Source organism: Eulemur rufifrons, chromosome 8 (genome assembly GCF_041146395.1).
Source record: "Eulemur rufifrons isolate Redbay chromosome 8, OSU_ERuf_1, whole genome shotgun sequence".
Taxonomy (NCBI): domain Eukaryota; kingdom Metazoa; phylum Chordata; class Mammalia; order Primates; family Lemuridae; genus Eulemur; species Eulemur rufifrons.
The window spans coordinates 91949525-91976311 of NC_090990.1; positions in this window are offsets into that span (position 1 = coordinate 91949525).

Genomic DNA, 26787 nt, shown 5'->3' on the forward strand with positions numbered 1-26787 from the left:
TGAGAGAAAGAGACTATGTTGGGCGCTTTGTTACACTGGTAAACTCTGAGATTGGAAGAAGTGTGAGAGTTTCCTGTCCAACGCACTTAGGAAAGAAGTCATTATGTAGGAAGAGGAGAGTTCTCGGCTAGAAAGGGAGGAGGCTTTCTATGTATGGGAACGCTTACATTCACTTCAAGAAACTATCGGGGGGTAATTTGTAGTTAAACTCTAGAAGAACTGTGAGAGTCCTATATAGGAAGGCTTGCATTCACTTAGGGAAAGCAAGTACGAAGAAGGAGTGGTTTGTAGGCTTGCTAAACTCTAGTGTTGACGAAATGCGAGAGTCCTATAGAGGGACGTTAACCTTCAGTTAGTGAGAGCAACTCTCGGGGAGGGGGGTGGTATTTAGGCTTGCTGAACTCTAGTTTGGAAGACATGTCCGAGTTATCCAGGAAGGCTTACAATCACTTAGCTAGAAAGCCAGTATCGGCGGTCGCCTTGTAGGCTTGCTAAACTCTAGTTTCCAGGAAGGGCAAGAGTCATATAGAGGATGACTTCAATTCACTCAGTGAAAGCAACTGTCGCGGGCTGCCTTTTAGGGTGGCTAAACTCTAGTTGGAAGGAAGTGTGAGAGTCATATATAGGAATTCTTACCTTGACTTAGTGAAAGCACCTATGGAGCGGTGGCTTGTCGTCTTGCTGAACTCCAGTTTGGAAGATGTGCGAGAGTATGTATTCATAGGGATATTTACAGCCACTTAGAGAAAGTAGCTCTCAGGGCTGGTGCGCAGGGTTACAAAACTACATTCAAAGAAGGACAAGAAAAATATACGGGGGAGGCTTACATTCGGGTAGAGAAAGCAACTCTCGTGGGGTGTATTGCCAGATGGCTAAACGTTGAGATTGGAACAAGTGTGAGTTTCTTGTGAATCACACTGAAGGATGAAGTCACTATGTAAAAGCTGGATACTTCTTAGCCAGACGGGAGTCACGATAGGAACACATACACTGACTGAGAGAAAGCAATTGTTGGGTGGTGGGTTGTAGGTTTGCTAAAGTCCAGTTTGGAAGAAGTGCGAGAATCCTTTATAGGAATGCTTACATTCACTTCCAGAAAGCAGCGATCAGCGGTGGTTTGCAGGATTGCTACACCGCAGTTTGCAAGAAGTGCGAGAGTCATGCATAGCAATGCTTAAATTCCCTTAGAGAAAGCAACTGTCGGCGGGTGATTTTTAGGCTTTCTAGCCTCTGGTTTGGATGAAGTGTGAGACATACATGGGAACGCTTACATTCCCTTCCAGAAAGCAAGTGTCGCGGAGTGGTTTTTAGGCTTGCAAGACTTCTGAACGGAAGAAGTGCGAGAGGCATATACAGGAAGGCGTACATTTACTTAATGAAAGCAACTATAGTGGGATGCATTGGAGAATTGCTAAAGTCTGAGATTGGAAGAAGTGTGACCTTCCTGTCAAACACACTTGAGAAAGAAGTCATCACGTAGGACGGGGAGAGCTCCCAGCAGTAAGGAGTCATGTATAGGGATGCTTAAACTAACTTAGAGCGAGCAACTAGCAGGTGGTGCTCTGTAGGCTGGCTAAACGCTAGAATGGAGGAAGTGCCAGACGGTCTTCTATATTAACGCTTACATTCACTGAGAGAAAGAGACTATGTTGGGCGCTTTGTTACACTGGTAAACTCTGAGATTGGAAGAAGTGTGAGAGTTTCCTGTCCAACGCACTTAGGAAAGAAGTCATTATGTAGGAAGAGGAGAGTTCTCGGCTAGAAAGGGAGGAGGCTTTCTATGTATGGGAACGCTTACATTCACCTCAAGAAACTATCGGGGGGTAATTTGTAGTTAAACTCTAGAAGAACTGTGAGAGTCCTATATAGGAAGGCTTGCATTCACTTAGGGAAAGCAAGTACGAAGAAGGAGTGGTTTGTAGGCTTGCTAAACTCTAGTGTTGACGAAATGCGAGAGTCCTATAGAGGGACGTTAACATTCAGTTAGTGAGAGCAACTCTCGTGGAGGGGGGTGGTATTTAGGCTTGCTGAACTCTAGTTTGGAAGACATGTCCGAGTTATCCAGGAAGGCTTACAATCACTTAGCTAGAAAGCCAGTATCGGCGGTCGCCTTGTAGGCTTGCTAAACTCTAGTTTCCAGGAAGGGCAAGAGTCATATAGAGGATCACTTAAATTCACTCAGTGAAAGCAACTGTCGCAGGCTGCCTTTTAGGGTGGCTAAACTCTAGTTGGAAGGAAGTGTGAGAGTCATATATAGGAATTCTTACCTTGACTTAGTGAAAGCACCTATGGAGCGGTGGCTTGTCGTCTTGCTGAACTCCAGTTTGGAAGATGTGCGAGAGTATGTATTCATAGGGATATTTACAGCCACTTAGAGAAAGTAGCTCTCAGGGCTGGTGCGCAGGGTTACAAAACTACATTCAAAGAAGGACAAGAAAAATATACGGGGAGGCTTACATTCGGGTAGAGAAAGCAACTCTCGTGGGGTGTATTGCCAGATGGCTAAACGTTGAGATTGGAACAAGTGTGAGTTTCTTGTGAATCACACTGAAGGATGAAGTCACTATGTAAAAGCTGGATACTTCTTAGCCAGACGGGAGTCACGATAGGAACACATACACTGACTGAGAGAAAGCAATTGTTGGGTGGTGGGTTGTAGGTTTGCTAAAGTCCAGTTTGGAAGAAGTGCGAGAATCCTTTATAGGAATGCTTACATTCACTTCCAGAAAGCAGCGATCAGCGGTGGTTTGCAGGATTGCTACACCGCAGTTTGCAAAAAGTGCGAGAGTCGTGCATAGCAATGCTTAAATTCCCTTAGAGAAAGCAACTGTCGGCGGGTGATTTTTAGGCTTTCTAGCCTCTGGTTTGGATGAAGTGTGAGACATACATGGGAACGCTTACATTCCCTTCCAGAAAGCAAGTGTCGCGGAGTGGTTTTTAGGCTTGCAAGACTTCTGAACGGAAGAAGTGCGAGAGGCATATACGGAAGGCGTACATTTACTTAATGAAAGCAACTATAGTGGGATGCATTGGAGAATTGCTAAAGTCTGAGATTGGAAGAAGTGTGACCTTCCTGTCAAACACACTTGAGAAAGAAGTCATCACGTAGGACGGGGAGAGCTCCCAGCAGTAAGGAGTCATGTATAGGGACGCTTAAACTAACTTAGAGCGAGCAACTAGCAGGTGGTGCTCTGTAGGCTGGCTAAACGCTAGAATGGAGGAAGTGCCAGACGGTCTTCTATATTAACGCTTACATTCACTGAGAGAAAGAGACTATGTTGGGCGCTTTGTTACACTGGTAAACTCTGAGATTGGAGGAAGTGTGAGAGTTTCCTGTCCAACGCACTTAGGAAAGAAGTCATTATGTAGGAAGAGGAGAGTTCTCGGCTAGAAAGGGAGGAGGCTTTCTATGTATGGGAACGCTTACATTCACTTCAAGAAACTATCGTGGGGTAATTTGTAGTTAAACTCTGGAAGAACTGTGAGAGTCCTATATAGGAAGGCTTGCATTCACTTAGGGAAAGCAAGTACGAAGAAGGAGTGGTTTGTAGGCTTGCTAAACTCTAGTGTTGACGAAATGCGAGAGTCCTATAGAGGTGCGTTAACCTTCAGTTAGTGAGAGCAACTCTCGGGCAGGGGGGTGGTATTTAGGCTTGCTGAACTCTAGTTTGGAAGACATGTCCGAGTTATCCAGGAAGGCTTACAATCACTTAGCTAGAAAGCCAGTATCGGCGGTCGCCTTGTAGGCTTGCTAAACTCTAGTTTCCAGGAAGGGCAAGAGTCATATAGAGGATCACTTAAATTCACTCAGTGAAAGCAACTGTCGCGGGCTGCCTTTTAGGGTGGCTAAACTCTAGTTGGAAAGAAGTGTGAGAGTCATATATAGGAATTCTTACCTTGACTTAGTGAAAGCACCTATGGAGCGGTGGCTTGTCGTCTTGCTGAACTCCAGTTTGGAAGATGTGCGAGAGTATGTATTCATAGGGATATTTACAGCCACTTAGAGAAAGTAGCTCTCAGGGGTGGTGCGCAGGGTTACAAAACTACATTCAAAGAAGGACAAGAAAATTATACGGGGGAGGCTTACCTTAGGTTAGAGAAAGCAACTCTCGTGGGGTGTATTGCCAGATGGCTAAACGTTGAGATTGGAACAAGTGTGAGTTTCTTGTGAATCACACTGATGGATGAAGTCACTATGGAAAAGCTGGATACTTCTTAGCCAGACGGGAGTCACGATAGGAACACATACACTGACTGAGAGAAAGCAATTGTTGGGTGGTGGGTTGTAGGTTTGCTAAAGTCCAGTTTGGAAGAAGTGCGAGAATCCTTTATAGGAATGCTTACATTCACTTCCAGAAAGCAGCGATCAGCGGTGGTTTGCAGGATTGCTACACCACAGTTTGCAAGAAGTGCGAGAGTCGTGCATAGCAATGCTTAAATTCCCTTAGAGAAAGCAACTGTCGGCGGGTGATTTTTAGGCTTTCTAGCCTCTGGTTTGGATGAAGTGTGAGACATACATGGGAATGCTTACATTCCCTTCCAGAAAGCAAGTGTCGCGGAGTGGTTTTTAGGCTTGCAAGACTTCTGAACGGAAGAAGTGCGAGAGGCATATACAGGAAGGCGTACATTTACTTAATGAAAGCAACTATAGTGGGATGCATTGGAGAATTGCTAAAGTCTGAGATTGGAAGAAGTGTGACCTTCCTGTCAAACACACTTGAGAAAGAAGTCATCACGTAGGATGGGGAGAGCTCCCAGCAGTAAGGAGTCATGTATAGGGACGCTTAAACTAACTTAGAGCGAGCAACTAGCAGGTGGTGCTCTGTAGGCTGGCTAAACGCTAGAATGGAGGAAGTGCCAGACGGTCTTCTATATTAACGCTTACATTCACTGAGAGAAAGAGACTATGTTGGGCGCTTTGTTACACTGGTAAACTCTGAGATTGGAAGAAGTGTGAGAGTTTCCTGTCCAACGCACTTAAGAAAGAAGTCATTATGTAGGAAGAGGAGAGTTCTCGGCTAGAAAGGGAGGACGCTTTCTATGTATGGGAACGCTTACATTCACTTCAAGAAACTATCGGGGGGTAATTTGTAGTTAAACTCTAGAAGAACTGTGAGAGTCCTATATAGGAAGGCTTGCATTCACTTAGGGAAAGCAAGTACGAAGAAGAAGTGGTTTGTAGGCTTGCTAAACTCTAGTGTTGACGAAATGCGAGAATCCTATAGAGGGACGTTAACCTTCAGTTAGTGAGAGCAACTCTCGGGGAGGGGGGTGGTATTTAGGCTTGCTGAACTCTAGTTTGGAAGACATGTCCGAGTTATCCAGGAAGGCTTACAATCACTTAGCTAGAAAGCCAGTATCGGCGGTCGCCTTGTAGGCTTGCTAAACTCTAGTTTCCAGGAAGGGCAAGAGTCATATAGAGGATCACTTAAATTCACTCAGTGAAAGCAACTGTCGCGGTCTGCCTTTTAGGGTGGCTAAACTCTAGTTGGAAGGAAGTGTGAGAGTCATATATAGGAATTCTTACCTTGACTTAGTGAAAGCACCTATGGAGCGGTGGCTTGTCGTCTTGCTGAACTCCAGTTTGGAAGATGTGCGAGAGTATGTATTCATAGGGATATTTACAGCCACTTAGAGAAAGTAGCTCTCAGGGCTGGTGCGCAGGGTTACAAAACTACATTCAAAGAAGGACAAGAAAAATATACGGGGGAGGCTTACCTTCGGGTAGAGAAAGCAACTCTCGTGGGGTGTATTGCCAGATGGCTAAACGTTGAGATTGGAACAAGTGTGAGTTTCTTGTGAATCACACTGAAGGATGAAGTCACTATGTAAAAGCTGGATACTTCTTAGCCAGACGGGAGTCACGATAGGAACACATACACTGACTGAGAGAAAGCAATTGTTGGGTGGTGGGTTGTAGGTTTGCTAAAGTCCAGTTTGGAAGAAGTGCGAGAATCCTTTATAGGAATGCTTACATTCACTTCCAGAAAGCAGCGATCAGCGGTGGTTTGCAGGATTGCTACACCGCAGTTTGCAAGAAGTGCGAGAGTCGTGCATAGCAATGCTTAAATTCCCTTAGAGAAAGCAACTGTCGGCGGGTGATTTTTAGGCTTTCTAGCCTCTGGTTTGGATGAAGTGTGAGACATACATGGGAACGCTTACATTCCCTTCCAGAAAGCAAGTGTCGCGGAGTGGTTTTTAGGCTTGCAAGACTTCTGAACGGAAGAAGTGCGAGAGGCATATACAGGAAGGCGTACATTTACTTAATGAAAGCAACTATAGTGGGATGCATTGGAGAATTGCTAAAGTCTGAGATTGGAAGAAGTGTGACCTTCCTGTCAAACCCACTTGAGAAAGAAGTCATCACGTAGGACGGGGAGAGCTCCCAGCAGTAAGGAGTCATGTATAGGGACGCTTAAACTAACTTAGAGCGAGCAACTAGCAGGTGGTGCTCTGTAGGCTGGCTAAACGCTAGAATGGAGGAAGTGCCAGACGGTCTTCTATATTAACGCTTACATTCACTGAGAGAAAGAGACTATGTTGGGCGCTTTGTTACACTGGTAAACTCTGAGATTGGAAGAAGTGTGAGAGTTTCCTGTCCAACGCACTTAGGAAAGAAGTCATTATGTAGGAAGAGGAGAGTTCTCGGCTAGAAAGGGAGGAGGCTTTCTATGTATGGGAACGCTTACATTCACTTCAAGAAACTATCGGGGGGTAATTTGTAGTTAAACTCTAGAAGAACTGTGAGAGTCCTATATAGGAAGGCTTGCATTCACTTAGGGAAAGCAAGTACGAAGAAGGAGTGGTTTGTAGGCTTGCTAAACTCTAGTGTTGACGAAATGCGAGAGTCCTATAGAGGGACGTTAACCTTCAGTTAGTGAGAGCAACTCCCGGGGAGGGGGGTGGTATTTAGGCTTGCTGAACTCTAGTTTGGAAGACATGTCCGAGTTATCCAGGAAGGCTTACAATCACTTAGCTAGAAAGCCAGTATCGGCGGTCGCCTTGTAGGCTTGCTAAACTCTAGTTTCCAGGAAGGGCAAGAGTCATATAGAGGATCACTTAAATTCACTCAGTGAAAGCAACTGTCGCAGGCTGCCTTTTAGGGTGGCTAAACTCTAGTTGGAAGGAAGTGTGAGAGTCATATATAGGAATTCTTACCTTGACTTAGTGAAAGCACCTATGGAGCGGTGGCTTGTCGTCTTGCTGAACTCCAGTTTGGAAGATGTGCGAGAGTATGTATTCATAGGGATATTTACAGCCACTTAGAGAAAGTAGCTCTCAGGGCTGGTGCGCAGGGTTACAAAACTACATTCAAAGAAGGACAAGAAATATATACGGGGGAGGCTTACATTCGGGTAGAGAAAGCAACTCTCGTGGGGTGTATTGCCAGATGGCTAAACGTTGAGATTGGAACAAGTGTGAGTTTCTTGTGAATCACACTGAAGGATGAAGTCACTATGTAAAAGCTGGATACTTCTTAGCCAGACGGGAGTCACGATAGGAACACATACACTGACTGAGAGAAAGCAATTGTTGGGTGGTGGGTTGTAGGTTTGCTAAAGTCCAGTTTGGAAGAAGTGCGAGAATCCTTTATAGGAATGCTTACATTCACTTCCAGAAAGCAGCGATCAGCGGTGGTTTGCAGGATTGCTACACCGCAGTTTGCAAGAAGTGCGAGAGTCGTGCATAGCAATGCTTAAATTCCCTTAGAGAAAGCAACTGTCGGCGGGTGATTTTTAGGCTTTCTAGCCTCTGGTTTGGATGAAGTGTGAGACATACATGGGAACGCTTACATTCCCTTCCAGAAAGCAAGTGTCGCGGAGTGGTTTTTAGGCTTGCAAGACTTCTGAACGGAAGAAGTGCGAGAGGCATATACAGGAAGGCGTACATTTACTTAATGAAAGCAACTATAGTGGGATGCATTGGAGAATTGCTAAAGTCTGAGATTGGAAGAAGTGTGACCTTCCTGTCAAACACACTTGAGAAAGAAGTCATCACGTAGGACGGGGAGAGCTCCCAGCAGTAAGGAGTCATGTATAGGGACGCTTAAACTAACTTAGAGAGAGCAACTAGCAGGTGGTGCTCTGTAGGCTGGCTAAACGCTAGAATGGAGGAAGTGCCAGACGGTCTTCTATATTAACGCTTACATTCACTGAGAGAAAGAGACTATGTTGGGCGCTTTGTTACACTGGTAAACTCTGAGATTGGAAGAAGTGTGAGAGTTTCCTGTCCAACGCACTTGAGAAAGAAGTCATTATGTAGGAAGAGGAGAGTTCTCGGCTAGAAAGGGAGGACGCTTTCTATGTATGGGAACGCTTACATTCACTTCAAGAAACTATCGGGGGGTAATTTGTAGTTAAACTCTAGAAGAACTGTGAGAGTCCTATATAGGAAGGCTTGCATTCACTTAGGGAAAGCAAGTACGAAGAAGGAGTGGTTTGTAGGCTTGCTAAACTCTAGTGTTGACGAAATGTGAGAGTCCTATAGAGGGACGTTAACCTTCAGTTAGTGAGAACAACTCTCGGGGAGGGGGGTGGTATTTAGGCTTGCTGAACTCTAGTTTGGAAGACATGTCCGAGTTATCCAGGAAGGCTTACAATCACTTAGCTAGAAAGCCAGTATCGGCGGTCGCCTTGTAGGCTTGCTAAACTCTATTTTCCAGGAAGGGCAAGAGTCATATAGAGGATCACTTAAATTCACTCAGTGAAAGCAACTGTCGCGGGCTGCCTTTTAGGGTGGCTAAACTCTAGTTGGAAGGAAGTGTGAGAGTCATATATAGGAATTCTTACCTTGACTTAGTGAAAGCACCTATGGAGCGGTGGCTTGTCGTCTTGCTGAACTCCAGTTTGGAAGATGTGCGAGAGTATGTATTCATAGGGATATTTACAGCCACTTGGAGAAAGTAGCTCTCAGGGCTGGTGCGCAGGGTTACAAAACTACATTCAAAGAAGGACAAGAAAAATATACGGGGGAGGCTTACATTCGGGTAGAGAAAGCAACTCTCGTGGGGTGTATTGCCAGATGGCTAAACGTTGAGATTGGAACAAGTGTGAGTTTCTTGTGAATCACACTGAAGGATGAAGTCACTATGTAAAAGCTGGATACTTCTTAGCCAGACGGGAGTCACGATAGGAACACATACACTGACTGAGAGAAAGCAATTGTTGGGTGGTGGGTTGTAGGTTTGCTAAAGTCCAGTTTGGAAGAAGTGCGAGAATCCTTTATAGGAATGCTTACATTCACTTCCAGAAAGCAGCGATCAGCGGTGGTTTGCAGGATTGCTACACCGCAGTTTGCAAGAAGTGCGAGAGTCGTGCATAGCAATGCTTAAATTCCCTTAGAGAAAGCAACTGTCGGCGGGTGATTTTTAGGCTTTCTAGCCTCTGGTTTGGATGAAGTGTGAGACATACATGGGAACGCTTACATTCCCTTCCAGAAAGCAAGTGTCGCGGAGTGGTTTTTAGGCTTGCAAGACTTCTGAACGGAAGAAGTGCGAGAGGCATATACAGGAAGGCGTACATTTACTTAATGAAAGCAACTATAGTGGGATGCATTGGAGAATTGCTAAAGTCTGAGATTGGAAGAATTGTGACCTTCCTGTCAAACACACTTGAGAAAGAAGTCATCACGTAGGACGGGGAGAGCTCCCAGCAGTAAGGAGTCATGTATAGGGACGCTTAAACTAACGTAGAGCGAGCAACTAGCAGGTGGTGCTCTGTAGGCTGGCTAAACGCTAGAATGGAGGAAGTGCCAGACGGTCTTCTATATTAACGCTTACATTCACTGAGAGAAAGAGACTATGTTGGGCGCTTTGTTACACTGGTAAACTCTGAGATTGGAAGAAGTGTGAGAGTTTCCTGTCCAACGCACTTAAGAAAGAAGTCATTATGTAGGAAGAGGAGAGTTCTCGGCTAGAAGGGGAGGAGGCTTTCTATGTATGGGAACGCTTACATTCACTTCAAGAAACTATCGGGGGGTAATTTGTAGTTAAACTCTAGAAGAACTGTGAGAGTCCTATATAGGAAGGCTTGCATTCACTTAGGGAAAGCAAGTACGAAGAAGGAGTGGTTTGTAGGCTTGCTAAACTCTAGTGTTGACGAAATGCGAGAGTCCTATAGAGGGACGTTAACCTTCAGTTAGTGAGAGCAACTCTCGGGGGGGGGGTGGTATTTAGGCTTGCTGAACTCTAGTTTGGAAGACATGTCCGAGTTATCCAGGAAGGCTTCCAATCACTTAGCTAGAAAGCCAGTATCGGCGGTCGCCTTGTAGGCTTGCTAAACTCTAGTTTCCAGGAAGGGCAAGAGTCATATAGAGGATCACTTAAATTCACTCAGTGAAAGCAACTGTCGCGGGCTGCCTTTTAGGGTGGCTAAACTCTAGTTGGAAGGAAGTGTGAGAGTCATATATAGGAATTCTTACCTTGACTTAGTGAAAGCACCTATGGAGCGGTGGCTTGTCGTCTTGCTGAACTCCAGTTTGGAAGATGTGCGAGAGTATGTATTCATAGGGATATTTACAGCCACTTAGAGAAAGTAGCTCTCAGGGCTGGTGCGCAGGGTTACAAAACTACATTCAAAGAAGGACAAGAAAATTATACGGGGGAGGCTTACATTCGGGTAGAGAAAGCAACTCTCGTGGGGTGTATTGCCAGATGGCTAAACGTTGAGATTGGAACAAGTGTGAGTTTCTTGTGAATCACACTGAAGGATGAAGTCACTATGTAAAAGCTGGATACTTCTTAGCCAGACGGGAGTCACGATAGGAACACATACACTGACTGAGAGAAAGCAATTGTTGGGTGGTGGGTTGTAGGTTTGCTAAAGTCCAGTTTGGAAGAAGTGCGAGAATCCTTTATAGGAATGCTTACATTCACTTCCAGAAAGGAGCGATCAGCGGTGGTTTGCAGGATTGCTACACCGCAGTTTGCAAGAAGTGCGAGAGTCATGCATAGCAATGCTTAAATTCCCTTAGAGAAAGCAACTGTCGGCGGGTGATTTTTAGGCTTTCTAGCCTCTGGTTTGGATGAAGTGTGAGACATACATGGGAACGCTTACATTCCCTTCCAGAAAGCAAGTGTCGCGGAGTGGTTTTTAGGCTTGCAAGACTTCTGAACGGAAGAAGTGCGAGAGGCATATACAGGAAGGCGTACATTTACTTAATGAAAGCAACTATAGTGGGATGCATTGGAGAATTGCTAAAGTCTGAGATTGGAAGAAGTGTGACCTTCCTGTCAAACACACTTGAGAAAGAAGTCATCACGTAGGACGGGGAGAGCTCCCAGCAGTAAGGAGTCATGTATAGGGACGCTTAAACTAACTTAGAGCGAGCAACTAGCAGGTGGTGCTCTGTAGGCTGGCTAAACGCTAGAATGGAGGAAGTGCCAGACGGTCTTCTATATTAACGCTTACATTCACTGAGAGAAAGAGACTATGTTGGGCGCTTTGTTACACTGGTAAACTCTGAGATTGGAGGAAGTGTGAGAGTTTCCTGTCCAACGCACTTAGGAAAGAAGTCATTATGTAGGAAGAGGAGAGTTCTCGGCTAGAAAGGGAGGAGGCTTTCTATGTATGGGAACGCTTACATTCACTTCAAGAAACTATCGGGGGGTAATTTGTAGTTAAACTCTAGAAGAACTGTGAGAGTCCTATATAGGAAGGCTTGAATTCACTTAGGGAAAGCAAGTACGAAGAAGGAGTGGTTTGTAGGCTTGCTAAACTCTAGTGTTGACGAAATGCGAGAGTCCTATAGAGGGACGTTAACCTTCAGTTAGTGAGAGCAACTCTCGGGGGGGGGGGTGGTATTTAGGCTTGCTGAACTCTAGTTTGGAAGACATGTCCGAGTTATCCAGGAAGGCTTACAATCACTTAGCTAGAAAGCCAGTATCGGCGGTCGCCTTGTAGGCTTGCTAAAGTCTAGTTTCCAGGAAGGGCAAGAGTCATATAGAGGATCACTTAAATTCACTCAGTGAAAGCAACTGTCGCGGGCTGCCTTTTAGGGTGGCTAAACTCTAGTTGGAAAGAAGTGTGAGAGTCATATATAGGAATTCTTACCTTGACTTAGTGAAAGCACCTATGGAGCGGTGGCTTTCTCGTCTTGCTGAACTCCAGTTTGGAAGATGTGCGAGAGTATGTATTCATAGGGATATTTACAGCCACTTGGAGAAAGTAGCTCTCAGGGCTGGTGCGCAGGGTTACAAAACTACATTCAAAGAAGGACAAGAAAAATATACGGGGGAGGCTTACATTCGGGTAGAGAAAGTAACTCTCGTGGGGTGTATTGCCAGATGGCTAAACGTTGAGATTGGAACAAGTGTGAGTTTCTTGTGAATCACACTGAAGGATGAAGTCACTATGTAAAAGCTGGATACTTCTTAGCCAGACGGGAGTCACGATAGGAACACATACACTGACTGAGAGAAAGCAATTGTTGGGTGGTGGGTTGTAGGTTTGCTAAAGTCCAGTTTGGAAGAAGTGCGAGAATCCTTTATAGGAATGCTTACATTCACTTCCAGAAAGCAGCGATCAGCGGTGGTTTGCAGGATTGCTACACCGCAGTTTGCAAGAAGTGCGAGAGTCGTGCATAGCAATGCTTAAATTCCCTTAGAGAAAGCAACTGTCGGCGGGTGATTTTTAGGCTTTCTAGCCTCTGGTTTGGATGAAGTGTGAGACATACATGGGAACGCTTACATTCCCTTCCAGAAAGCAAGTGTCGCGGAGTGGTTTTTAGGCTTGCAAGACTTCTGAACGGAAGAAGTGCGAGAGGCATATACAGGAAGGCGTACATTTACTTAATGAAAGCAACTATAGTGGGATGCATTGGAGAATTGCTAAAGTCTGAGATTGGAAGAAGTGTGACCTTCCTGTCAAACACACTTGAGAAAGAAGTCATCACGTAGGACGGGGAGAGCTCCCAGCAGTAAGGAGTCATGTATAGGGACGCTTAAACTAACTTAGAGCGAGCAACCAGCAGGTGGTGCTCTGTAGGCTGGCTAAACGCTAGAATGGAGGAAGTGCCAGATGGTCTTCTATATTAACGCTTACATTCACTGAGAGAAAGAGACTATGTTGGGCGCTTTGTTACACTGGTAAACTCTGAGATTGGAAGAAGTGTGAGAGTTTCCTGTCCAACGCACTTAAGAAAGAAGTCATTATGTAGGAAGAGGAGAGTTCTCGGCTAGAAAGGGAGGAGGCTTTCTATGTATGGGAACGCTTACATTCACTTCAAGAAACTATCGGGGGGTAATTTGTAGTTAAACTCTAGAAGAACTGTGAGAGTCCTATATAGGAAGGCTTGCATTCACTTAGGGAAAGCAAGTACGAAGAAGGAGTGGTTTGTAGGCTTGCTAAACTCTAGTGTTGACGAAATGCGAGAGTCCTATAGAGGGACGTTAACCTTCAGTTAGTGAGAGCAACTCTCGGGGAGGGGGGTGGTATTTAGGCTTGCTGAACTCTAGTTTGGAAGACATGTCCGAGTTATCCAGGAAGGCTTACAATCACTTAGCTAGAAAGCCAGTATCGGCGGTCGCCTTGTAGGCTTGCTAAACTCTAGTTTCCAGGAAGGGCAAGAGTCATATAGAGGATCACTTAAATTCACTCAGTGAAAGCAACTGTCGCGGGCTGCCTTTTAGGGTGGCTAAACTCTAGTTGGAAGGAAGTGTGAGAGTCATATATAGGAATTCTTACCTTGACTTAGTGAAAGCACCTATGGAGCGGTGGCTTGTCGTCTTGCTGAACTCCAGTTTGGAAGATGTGCGAGAGTATGTATTCATAGGGATATTTACAGCCACTTAGAGAAAGTAGCTCTCAGGGCTGGTGCGCAGGGTTACAAAACTACATTCAAAGAAGGACAAGAAAAATATACGGGGGAGGCTTACCTTAGGTTAGAGAAAGCAACTCTCGTGGGGTGTATTGCCAGATGGCTAAACGTTGAGATTGGAACAAGTGTGAGTTTCTTGTGAATCACACTGAAGGATGAAGTCACTATGGAAAAGCTGGATACTTCTTAGCCAGACGGGAGTCACGATAGGAACACATACACTGACTGAGAGAAAGCAATTGTTGGGTGGTGGGTTGTAGGTTTGCTAAAGTCCAGTTTGGAAGAAGTGCGAGAATCCTTTATAGGAATGCTTACATTCACTTCCAGAAAGCAGCGATCAGCGGTGGTTTGCAGGATTGCTACACCGCAGTTTGCAACAAGTGCGAGAGTCGTGCATAGCAATGCTTAAATTCCCTTAGAGAAAGCAACTGTCGGCGGGTGATTTTTAGGCTTTCTAGCCTCTGGTTTGGATGAAGTGTGAGACATACATGGGAACGCTTACATTCCCTTCCAGAAAGCAAGTGTCGCGGAGTGGTTTTTAGGCTTGCAAGACTTCTGAACGGAAGAAGTGCGAGAGGCATATACAGGAAGGCGTACATTTACTTAATGAAAGCAACTATAGTGGGATGCATTGGAGAATTGCTAAAGTCTGAGATTGGAAGAAGTGTGACCTTCCTGTCAAACACACTTGAGAAAGAAGTCATCACGTAGGACGGGGAGAGCTCCCAGCAGTAAGGAGTCATGTATAGGGACGCTTAAACTAACTTAGAGCGAGCAACTAGCAGGTGGTGCTCTGTAGGCTGGCTAAACGCTAGAATGGAGGAAGTGCCAGACGGTCTTCTATATTAACGCTTACATTCACTGAGAGAAAGAGACTATGTTGGGCGCTTTGTTACACTGGTAAACTCTGAGATTGGAAGAAGTGTGAGAGTTTCCTGTCCAACGCACTTAGGAAAGAAGTCATTATGTAGGAAGAGGAGAGTTCTCGGCTAGAAAGGGAGGAGGCTTTCTATGTATGGGAACGCTTACATTCACTTCAAGAAACTATCGGGGGGTAATTTGTAGTTAAACTCTAGAAGAACTGTGAGAGTCCTATATAGGAAGGCTTGCATTCACTTAGGGAAAGCAAGTACGAAGAAGGAGTGGTTTGTAGGCTTGCTAAACTCTAGTGTTGACGAAATGCGAGAGTCCTATAGAGGGACGTTAACCTTCAGTTAGTGAGAGCAACTCCCGGGGAGGGGGGTGGTATTTAGGCTTGCTGAACTCTAGTTTGGAAGACATGTCCGAGTTATCCAGGAAGGCTTACAATCACTTAGCTAGAAAGCCAGTATCGGCGGTCGCCTTGTAGGCTTGCTAAACTCTAGTTTCCAGGAAGGGCAAGAGTCATATAGAGGATCACTTAAATTCACTCAGTGAAAGCAACTGTCGCAGGCTGCCTTTTAGGGTGGCTAAACTCTAGTTGGAAGGAAGTGTGAGAGTCATATATAGGAATTCTTACCTTGACTTAGTGAAAGCACCTATGGAGCGGTGGCTTGTCGTCTTGCTGAACTCCAGTTTGGAAGATGTGCGAGAGTATGTATTCATAGGGATATTTACAGCCACTTAGAGAAAGTAGCTCTCAGGGCTGGTGCGCAGGGTTACAAAACTACATTCAAAGAAGGACAAGAAAAATATACGGGGGAGGCTTACATTCGGGTAGAGAAAGCAACTCTCGTGGGGTGTATTGCCAGATGGCTAAACGTTGAGATTGGAACAAGTGTGAGTTTCTTGTGAATCACACTGAAGGATGAAGTCACTATGTAAAAGCTGGATACTTCTTAGCCAGACGGGAGTCACGATAGGAACACATACACTGACTGAGAGAAAGCAATTGTTGGGTGGTGGGTTGTAGGTTTGCTAAAGTCCAGTTTGGAAGAAGTGCGAGAATCCTTTATAGGAATGCTTACATTCACTTCCAGAAAGCAGCGATCAGCGGTGGTTTGCAGGATTGCTACACCGCAGTTTGCAAGAAGTGCGAGAGTCGTGCATAGCAATGCTTAAATTCCCTTAGAGAAAGCAACTGTCGGCGGGTGATTTTTAGGCTTTCTAGCCTCTGGTTTGGATGAAGTGTGAGACATACATGGGAACGCTTACATTCCCTTCCAGAAAGCAAGTGTCGCGGAGTGGTTTTTAGGCTTGCAAGACTTCTGAACGGAAGAAGTGCGAGAGGCATATACAGGAAGGCGTACATTTACTTAATGAAAGCAACTATAGTGGGATGCATTGGAGAATTGCTAAAGTCTGAGATTGGAAGAAGTGTGACCTTCCTGTCAAACACACTTGAGAAAGAAGTCATCACGTAGGACGGGGAGAGCTCCCAGCAGTAAGGAGTCATGTATAGGGACGCTTAAACTAACTTAGAGAGAGCAACTAGCAGGTGGTGCTCTGTAGGCTGGCTAAACGCTAGAATGGAGGAAGTGCCAGACGGTCTTCTATATTAACGCTTACATTCACTGAGAGAAAGAGACTATGTTGGGCGCTTTGTTACACTGGTAAACTCTGAGATTGGAAGAAGTGTGAGAGTTTCCTGTCCAACGCACTTGAGAAAGAAGTCATTATGTAGGAAGAGGAGAGTTCTCGGCTAGAAAGGGAGGACGCTTTCTATGTATGGGAACGCTTACATTCACTTCAAGAAACTATCGGGGGGTAATTTGTAGTTAAACTCTAGAAGAACTGTGAGAGTCCTATATAGGAAGGCTTGCATTCACTTAGGGAAAGCAAGTACGAAGAAGGAGTGGTTTGTAGGCTTGCTAAACTCTAGTGTTGACGAAATGTGAGAGTCCTATAGAGGGACGTTAACCTTCAGTTAGTGAGAACAACTCTCGGGGAGGGGGGTGGTATTTAGGCTTGCTGAACTCTAGTTTGGAAGACATGTCCGAGTTATCCAGGAAGGCTTACAATCACTTAGCTAGAAAGCCAGTATCGGCGGTCGCCTTGTAGGCTTGCTAAACTCTATTTTCCAGGAAGGGCAAGAGTCATATAGAGGATCACTTAAATTCACTCAGTGAAAGCAACTGTCGCGGGCTGCCTTTTAGGGTGGCTAAACTCTAGTTGGAAGGAAGTGTGAGAGTCATATATAGGAATTCTTACCTTGACTTAGTGAAAGCACCTATGGAGCGGTGGCTTGTCGTCTTGCTGAACTCCAGTTTGGAAGATGTGCGAGAGTATGTATTCATAGGGATATTTACAGCCACTTGGAGAAAGTAGCTCTCAGGGCTGGTGCGCAGGGTTACAAAACTACATTCAAAGAAGGACAAGAAAAATATACGGGGGAGGCTTACATTCGGGTAGAGAAAGCAACTCTCGTGGGGTGTATTGCCAGATGGCTAAACGTTGAGATTGGAACAAGTGTGAGTTTCTTGTGAATCACACTGAAGGATGAAGTCACTATGTAAAAGCTGGATACTTCTTAGCCAGACGGGAGTCACGATAGGAACACATACACTGACTGAGAGAAAGCAATTGTTGGGTGGTGGGTTGTAGGTTTGCTAAAGTCCAGTTTGGAAGAAGTGCGAGAATCCTTTATAGGAATGCTTACATTCACTTCCAGAAAGCAGCGATCAGCGGTGGTTTGCAGGATTGCTACACCGCAGTTTGCAAGAAGTGCGAGAGTCGTGCATAGCAATGCTTAAATTCCCTTAGAGAAAGCAACTGTCGGCGGGTGATTTTTAGGCTTTCTAGCCTCTGGTTTGGATGAAGTGTGAGACATACATGGGAACGCTTACATTCCCTTCCAGAAAGCAAGTGTCGCGGAGTGGTTTTTAGGCTTGCAAGACTTCTGAACGGAAGAAGTGCGAGAGGCATATACAGGAAGGCGTACATTTACTTAATGAAAGCAACTATAGTGGGATGCATTGGAGAATTGCTAAAGTCTGAGATTGGAAGAATTGTGACCTTCCTGTCAAACACACTTGAGAAAGAAGTCATCACGTAGGACGGGGAGAGCTCCCAGCAGTAAGGAGTCATGTATAGGGACGCTTAAACTAACGTAGAGCGAGCAACTAGCAGGTGGTGCTCTGTAGGCTGGCTAAACGCTAGAATGGAGGAAGTGCCAGACTGTCTTCTATATTAACGCTTACATTCACTGAGAGAAAGAGACTATGTTGGGCGCTTTGTTACACTGGTAAACTCTGAGATTGGAAGAAGTGTGAGAGTTTCCTGTCCAACGCACTTAAGAAAGAAGTCATTATGTAGGAAGAGGAGAGTTCTCGGCTAGAAGGGGAGGAGGCTTTCTATGTATGGGAACGCTTACATTCACTTCAAGAAACTATCGGGGGGTAATTTGTAGTTAAACTCTAGAAGAACTGTGAGAGTCCTATATAGGAAGGCTTGCATTCACTTAGGGAAAGCAAGTACGAAGAAGGAGTGGTTTGTAGGCTTGCTAAACTCTAGTGTTGACGAAATGCGAGAGTCCTATAGAGGGACGTTAACCTTCAGTTAGTGAGAGCAACTCTCGGGGGGGGGGGGTGGTATTTAGGCTTGCTGAACTCTAGTTTGGAAGACATGTCCGAGTTATCCAGGAAGGCTTCCAATCACTTAGCTAGAAAGCCAGTATCGGCGGTCGCCTTGTAGGCTTGCTAAACTCTAGTTTCCAGGAAGGGCAAGAGTCATATAGAGGATCACTTAAATTCACTCAGTGAAAGCAACTGTCGCGGGCTGCCTTTTAGGGTGGCTAAACTCTAGTTGGAAGGAAGTGTGAGAGTCATATATAGGAATTCTTACCTTGACTTAGTGAAAGCACCTATGGAGCGGTGGCTTGTCGTCTTGCTGAACTCCAGTTTGGAAGATGTGCGAGAGTATGTATTCATAGGGATATTTACAGCCACTTAGAGAAAGTAGCTCTCAGGGCTGGTGCGCAGGGTTACAAAACTACATTCAAAGAAGGACAAGAAAATTATACGGGGGAGGCTTACATTCGGGTAGAGAAAGCAACTCTCGTGGGGTGTATTGCCAGATGGCTAAACGTTGAGATTGGAACAAGTGTGAGTTTCTTGTGAATCACACTGAAGGATGAAGTCACTATGTAAAAGCTGGATACTTCTTAGCCAGACGGGAGTCACGATAGGAACACATACACTGACTGAGAGAAAGCAATTGTTGGGTGGTGGGTTGTAGGTTTGCTAAAGTCCAGTTTGGAAGAAGTGCGAGAATCCTTTATAGGAATGCTTACATTCACTTCCAGAAAGGAGCGATCAGCGGTGGTTTGCAGGATTGCTACACCGCAGTTTGCAAGAAGTGCGAGAGTCATGCATAGCAATGCTTAAATTCCCTTAGAGAAAGCAACTGTCGGCGGGTGATTTTTAGGCTTTCTAGCCTCTGGTTTGGATGAAGTGTGAGACATACATGGGAACGCTTACATTCCCTTCCAGAAAGCAAGTGTCGCGGAGTGGTTTTTAGGCTTGCAAGACTTCTGAACGGAAGAAGTGCGAGAGGCATATACAGGAAGGCGTACATTTACTTAATGAAAGCAACTATAGTGGGATGCATTGGAGAATTGCTAAAGTCTGAGATTGGAAGAAGTGTGACCTTCCTGTCAAACACACTTGAGAAAGAAGTCATCACGTAGGACGGGGAGAGCTCCCAGCAGTAAGGAGTCATGTATAGGGACGCTTAAACTAACTTAGAGCGAGCAACTAGCAGGTGGTGCTCTGTAGGCTGGCTAAACGCTAGAATGGAGGAAGTGCCAGACGGTCTTCTATATTAACGCTTACATTCACTGAGAGAAAGAGACTATGTTGGGCGCTTTGTTACACTGGTAAACTCTGAGATTGGAGGAAGTGTGAGAGTTTCCTGTCCAACGCACTTAGGAAAGAAGTCATTATGTAGGAAGAGGAGAGTTCTCGTCTAGAAAGGGAGGAGGCTTTCTATGTATGGGAACGCTTACATTCACTTCAAGAAACTATCGGGGGGTAATTTGTAGTTAAACTCTAGAAGAACTGTGAGAGTCCTATATAGGAAGGCTTGCATTCACTTAGGGAAAGCAAGTACGAAGAAGGAGTGGTTTGTAGGCTTGCTAAACTCTAGTGTTGACGAAATGCGAGAGTCCTATAGAGGGACGTTAACCTTCAGTTAGTGAGAGCAACTCTCGGGGGGGGGGTGGTATTTAGGCTTGCTGAACTCTAGTTTGGAAGACATGTCCGAGTTATCCAGGAAGGCTTACAATCACTTAGCTAGAAAGCCAGTATCGGCGGTCGCCTTGTAGGCTTGCTAAAGTCTAGTTTCCAGGAAGGGCAAGAGTCATATAGAGGATCACTTAAATTCACTCAGTGAAAGCAACTGTCGCGGGCTGCCTTTTAGGGTGGCTAAACTCTAGTTGGAAAGAAGTGTGAGAGTCATATATAGGAATTCTTACCTTGACTTAGTGAAAGCACCTATGGAGCGGTGGCTTGTCGTCTTGCTGAACTCCAGTTTGGAAGATGTGCGAGAGTATGTATTCATAGGGATATTTACAGCCACTTAGAGAAAGTAGCTCTCAGGGCTGGTGCGCAGGGTTACAAAACTACATTCAAAGAAGGACAAGAAAAATATACGGGGGAGGCTTACATTCGGGTAGAGAAAGCAACTCTCGTGGGGTGTATTGCCAGATGGCTAAACGTTGAGATTGGAACAAGTGTGAGTTTCTTGTGAATCACACTGAAGGATGAAGTCACTATGTAAAAGCTGGATACTTCTTAGCCAGACGGGAGTCACGATAGGAACACATACACTGACTGAGAGAAAGCAATTGTTGGGTGGTGGGTTGTAGGTTTGCTAAAGTCCAGTTTGGAAGAAGTGCGAGAATCCTTTATAGGAATGCTTACATTCACTTCCAGAAAGCAGCGATCAGCGGTGGTTTGCAGGATTGCTACACCGCAGTTTGCAAGAAGTGCGAGAGTCGTGCATAGCAATGCTTAAATTCCCTTAGAGAAAGCAACTGTCGGCGGGTGATTTTTAGGCTTTCTAGCCTCTGGTTTGGATGAAGTGTGAGACATACATGGGAACGCTTACATTCCCTTCCAGAAAGCAAGTGTCGCGGAGTGGTTTTTAGGCTTGCAAGACTTCTGAACGGAAGAAGTGCGAGAGGCATATACAGGAAGGCGTACATTTACTTAATGAAAGCAACTATAGTGGGATGCATTGGAGAATTGCTAAAGTCTGAGATTGGAAGAAGTGTGACCTTCCTGTCAAACACACTTGAGAAAGAAGTCATCACGTAGGACGGGGAGAGCTCCCAGCAGTAAGGAGTCATGTATAGGGACGCTTAAACTAACTTAGAGCGAGCAACCAGCAGGTGGTGCTCTGTAGGCTGGCTAAACGCTAGAATGGAGGAAGTGCCAGACGGTCTTCTATATTAACGCTTACATTCACTGAGAGAAAGAGACTATGTTGGGCGCTTTGTTACACTGGTAAACTCTGAGATTGGAGGAAGTGTGAGAGTTTCCTGTCCAACGCACTTAGGAAAGAAGTCATTATGTAGGAAGAGGAGAGTTCTCGGCTAGAAAGGGAGGAGGCTTTCTATGTATGGGAACGCTTACATTCACTTCAAGAAACTATCGGGGGGTAATTTGTAGTTAAACTCTAGAAGAACTGTGAGAGTCCTATATAGGAAGGCTTGCATTCACTTAGGGAAAGCAAGTACGAAGAAGGAGTGGTTTGTAGGCTTGCTAAACTCTAGTGTTGACGAAATGCGAGAGTCCTATAGAGGGACGTTAACCTTCAGTTAGTGAGAGCAACTCTCGGGGGGGGGGTGGTATTTAGGCTTGCTGAACTCTAGTTTGGAAGACATGTCCGAGTTATCCAGGAAGGCTTACAATCACTTAGCTAGAAAGCCAGTATCGGCGGTCGCCTTGTAGGCTTGCTAAACTCTAGTTTCCAGGAAGGGCAAGAGTCATATAGAGGATCACTTAAATTCACTCAGTGAAAGCAACTGTCGCGGGCTGCCTTTTAGGGTGGCTAAACTCTAGTTGGAAAGAAGTGTGAGAGTCATATATAGGAATTCTTACCTTGACTTAGTGAAAGCACCTATGGAGCGGTGGCTTGTCGTCTTGCTGAACTCCAGTTTGGAAGATGTGCGAGAGTATGTATTCATAGGGATATTTACAGCCACTTAGAGAAAGTAGCTCTCAGGGCTGGTGCGCAGGGTTACAAAACTACATTCAAAGAAGGACAAGAAAAATATACGGGGGAGGCTTACATTCGGGTAGAGAAAGCAACTCTCGTGGGGTGTATTGCCAGATGGCTAAACGTTGAGATTGGAACAAGTGTGAGTTTCTTGTGAATCACACTGAAGGATGAAGTCACTATGTAAAAGCTGGATACTTCTTAGCCAGACGGGAGTCACGATAGGAACACATACACTGACTGAGAGAAAGCAATTGTTGGGTGGTGGGTTGTAGGTTTGCTAAAGTCCAGTTTGGAAGAAGTGCGAGAATCCTTTATAGGAATGCTTACATTCACTTCCAGAAAGCAGCGATCAGCGGTGGTTTGCAGGATTGCTACACCGCAGTTTGCAAGAAGTGCGAGAGTCGTGCATAGCAATGCTTAAATTCCCTTAGAGAAAGCAACTGTCGGCGGGTGATTTTTAGGCTTTCTAGCCTCTGGTTTGGATGAAGTGTGAGACATACATGGGAACGCTTACATTCCCTTCCAGAAAGCAAGTGTCGCGGAGTGGTTTTTAGGCTTGCAAGACTTCTGAACGGAAGAAGTGCGAGAGGCATATACAGGAAGGCGTACATTTACGTAATGAAAGCAACTATAGTGGGATGCATTGGAGAATTGCTAAAGTCTGAGATTGGAAGAAGTGTGACCTTCCTGTCAAACACACTTGAGAAAGAAGTCATCACGTAGGACGGGGAGAGCTCCCAGCAGTAAGGAGTCATGTATAGGGACGCTTAAACTAACTTAGAGCGAGCAACCAGCAGGTGGTGCTCTGTAGGCTGGCTAAACGCTAGAATGGAGGAAGTGCCAGACGGTCTTCTATATTAACGCTTACATTCACTGAGAGAAAGAGACTATGTTGGGCGCTTTGTTACACTGGTAAACTCTGAGATTGGAAGAAGTGTGAGAGTTTCCTGTCCAACGCACTTAAGAAAGAAGTCATTATGTAGGAAGAGGAGAGTTCTCGGCTAGAAAGGGAGGAGGCTTTCTATGTATGGGAACGCTTACATTCACTTCAAGAAACTATCGGGGGGTAATTTGTAGTTAAACTCTAGAAGAACTGTGAGAGTCCTATATAGGAAGGCTTGCATTCACTTAGGGAAAGCAAGTACGAAGAAGGAGTGGTTTGTAGGCTTGCTAAACTCTAGTGTTGACGAAATGCGAGAGTCCTATAGAGGGACGTTAACCTTCAGTTAGTGAGAGCAACTCTCGGGGAGGGGGGTGGTATTTAGGCTTGCTGAACTCTAGTTTGGAAGACATGTCCGAGTTATCCAGGAAGGCTTACAATCACTTAGCTAGAAAGCCAGTATCGGCGGTCGCCTTGTAGGCTTGCTAAACTCTAGTTTCCAGGAAGGGCAAGAGTCATATAGAGGATCACTTAAATTCACTCAGTGAAAGCAACTGTCGCGGGCTGCCTTTTAGGGTGGGTAAACTCTAGTTGGAAGGAAGTGTGAGAGTCATATATAGGAATTCTTACCTTGACTTAGTGAAAGCACCTATGGAGCGGTGGCTTGTCGTCTTGCTGAACTCCAGTTTGGAAGATGTGCGAGAGTATGTATTCATAGGGATATTTACAGCCACTTAGAGAAAGTAGCTCTCAGGGCTGGTGCGCAGGGTTACAAAACTACATTCAAAGAAGGACAAGAAAAATATACGGGGGAGGCTTACATTCGGGTAGAGAAAGCAACTCTCGTGGGGTGTATTGCCAGATGGCTAAACGTTGAGATTGGAACAAGTGTGAGTTTCTTGTGAATCACACTGAAGGATGAAGTCACTATGGAAAAGCTGGATACTTCTTAGCCAGACGGGAGTCACGATAGGAACACATACACTGACTGAGAGAAAGCAATTGTTGGGTGGTGGGTTGTAGGTTTGCTAAAGTCCAGTTTGGAAGAAGTGCGAGAATCCTTTATAGGAATGCTTACATTCACTTCCAGAAAGCAGCGATCAGCGGTGGTTTGCAGGATTGCTACAGCGCAGTTTGCAAGAAGTGCGAGAGTCGTGCATAGCAATGCTTAAATTCCCTTAGAGAAAGCAACTGTCGGCGGGTGATTTTTAGGCTTTCTAGCCTCTGGTTTGGATGAAGTGTGAGACATACATGGGAACGCTTACATTCCCTTCCAGAAAGCAAGTGTCGCGGAGTGGTTTTTAGGCTTGCAAGACTTCTGAACGGAAGAAGTGCGAGAGGCATATACAGGAAGGCGTACATTTACGTAATGAAAGCAACTATAGTGGGATGCATTGGAGAATTGCTAAAGTCTGAGATTGGAAGAAGTGTGACCTTCCTGTCAAACACACTTGAGAAAGAAGTCATCACGTAGGACGGGGAGAGCTCCCAGCAGTAAGGAGTCATGTATAGGGACGCTTAAACTAACTTAGAGCGAGCAACCAGCAGGTGGTGCTCTGTAGGCTGGCTAAACGCTAGAATGGAGGAAGTGCCAGACGGTCTTCTATATTAACGCTTACATTCACTGAGAGAAAGAGACTATGTTGGGCGCTTTGTTACACTGGTAAACTCTGAGATTGGAAGAAGTGTGAGAGTTTCCTGTCCAACGCACTTAAGAAAGAAGTCATTATGTAGGAAGAGGAGAGTTCTCGGCTAGAAAGGGAGGAGGCTTTCTATGTATGGGAACGCTTACATTCACTTCAAGAAACTATCGGGGGGTAATTTGTAGTTAAACTCTAGAAGAACTGTGAGAGTCCTATATAGGAAGGCTTGCATTCACTTAGGGAAAGCAAGTACGAAGAAGGAGTGGTTTGTAGGCTTGCTAAACTCTAGTGTTGACGAAATGCGAGAGTCCTATAGAGGGACGTTAACCTTCAGTTAGTGAGAGCAACTCTCGGGGAGGGGGGTGGTATTTAGGCTTGCTGAACTCTAGTTTGGAAGACATGTCCGAGTTATCCAGGAAGGCTTACAATCACTTAGCTAGAAAGCCAGTATCGGCGGTCGCCTTGTAGGCTTGCTAAACTCTAGTTTCCAGGAAGGGCAAGAGTCATATAGAGGATCACTTAAATTCACTCAGTGAAAGCAACTGTCGCGGGCTGCCTTTTAGGGTGGGTAAACTCTAGTTGGAAGGAAGTGTGAGAGTCATATATAGGAATTCTTACCTTGACTTAGTGAAAGCACCTATGGAGCGGTGGCTTGTCGTCTTGCTGAACTCCAGTTTGGAAGATGTGCGAGAGTATGTATTCATAGGGATATTTACAGCCACTTAGAGAAAGTAGCTCTCAGGGCTGGTGCGCAGGGTTACAAAACTACATTCAAAGAAGGACAAGAAAAATATACGGGGGAGGCTTACATTCGGGTAGAGAAAGCAACTCTCGTGGGGTGTATTGCCAGATGGCTAAACGTTGAGATTGGAACAAGTGTGAGTTTCTTGTGAATCACACTGAAGGATGAAGTCACTATGGAAAAGCTGGATACTTCTTAGCCAGACGGGAGTCACGATAGGAACACATACACTGACTGAGAGAAAGCAATTGTTGGGTGGTGGGTTGTAGGTTTGCTAAAGTCCAGTTTGGAAGAAGTGCGAGAATCCTTTATAGGAATGCTTACATTCACTTCCAGAAAGCAGCGATCAGCGGTGGTTTGCAGGATTGCTACAGCGCAGTTTGCAAGAAGTGCGAGAGTCGTGCATAGCAATGCTTAAATTCCCTTAGAGAAAGCAACTGTCGGCGGGTGATTTTTAGGCTTTCTAGCCTCTGGTTTGGATGAAGTGTGAGACATACATGGGAACGCTTACATTCCCTTCCAGAAAGCAAGTGTCGCGGAGTGGTTTTTAGGCTTGCAAGACTTCTGAACGGAAGAAGTGCGAGAGGCATATACAGGAAGGCGTACATTTACTTAATGAAAGCAACTATAGTGGGATGCATTGGAGAATTGCTAAAGTCTGAGATTGGAAGAAGTGTGACCTTCCTGTCAAACACACTTGAGAAAGAAGTCATCACGTAGGACGGGGAGAGCTCCCAGCAGTAAGGAGTCATGTATAGGGACGCTTAAACTAACTTAGAGCGAGCAACCAGCAGGTGGTGCTCTGTAGGCTGGCTAAACCCTAGAATGGAGGAAGTGCCAGACGGTCTTCTATATTAACGCTTACATTCACTGAGAGAAAGAGACTATGTTGGGCGCTTTGTTACACTGGTAAACTCTGAGATTGGAGGAAGTGTGAGAGTTTCCTGTCCAACGCACTTAAGAAAGAAGTCATTATGTAGGAAGAGGAGAGTTCTCGGCTAGAAAGGGAGGAGGCTTTCTATGTATGGGAACGCTTACATTCACTTCAAGAAACTATCGGGGGGTAATTTGTAGTTAAACTCTAGAAGAACTGTGAGAGTCCTATATAGGAAGGCTTGCATTCACTTAGGGAAAGCAAGTACGAAGAAGGAGTGGTTTGTAGGCTTGCTAAACTCTAGTGTTGACGAAATGCGAGAGTCCTATAGAGGGACGTTAACCTTCAGTTAGTGAGAGCAACTCTCGGGGGGGGGGGTGGTATTTAGGCTTGCTGAACTCTAGTTTGGAAGACATGTCCGAGTTATCCAGGAAGGCTTACAATCACTTAGCTAGAAAGCCAGTATCGGCGGTCGCCTTGTAGGCTTGCTAAACTCTAGTTTCCAGGAAGGGCAAGAGTCATATAGAGGATCACTTAAATTCACTCAGTGAAAGCAACTGTCGCGGGCTGCCTTTTAGGGTGGCTAAACTCTAGTTGGAAGGAAGTGTGAGAGTCATATATAGGAATTCTTACCTTGACTTAGTGAAAGCACCTATGGAGCGGTGGCTTGTCGTCTTGCTGAACTCCAGTT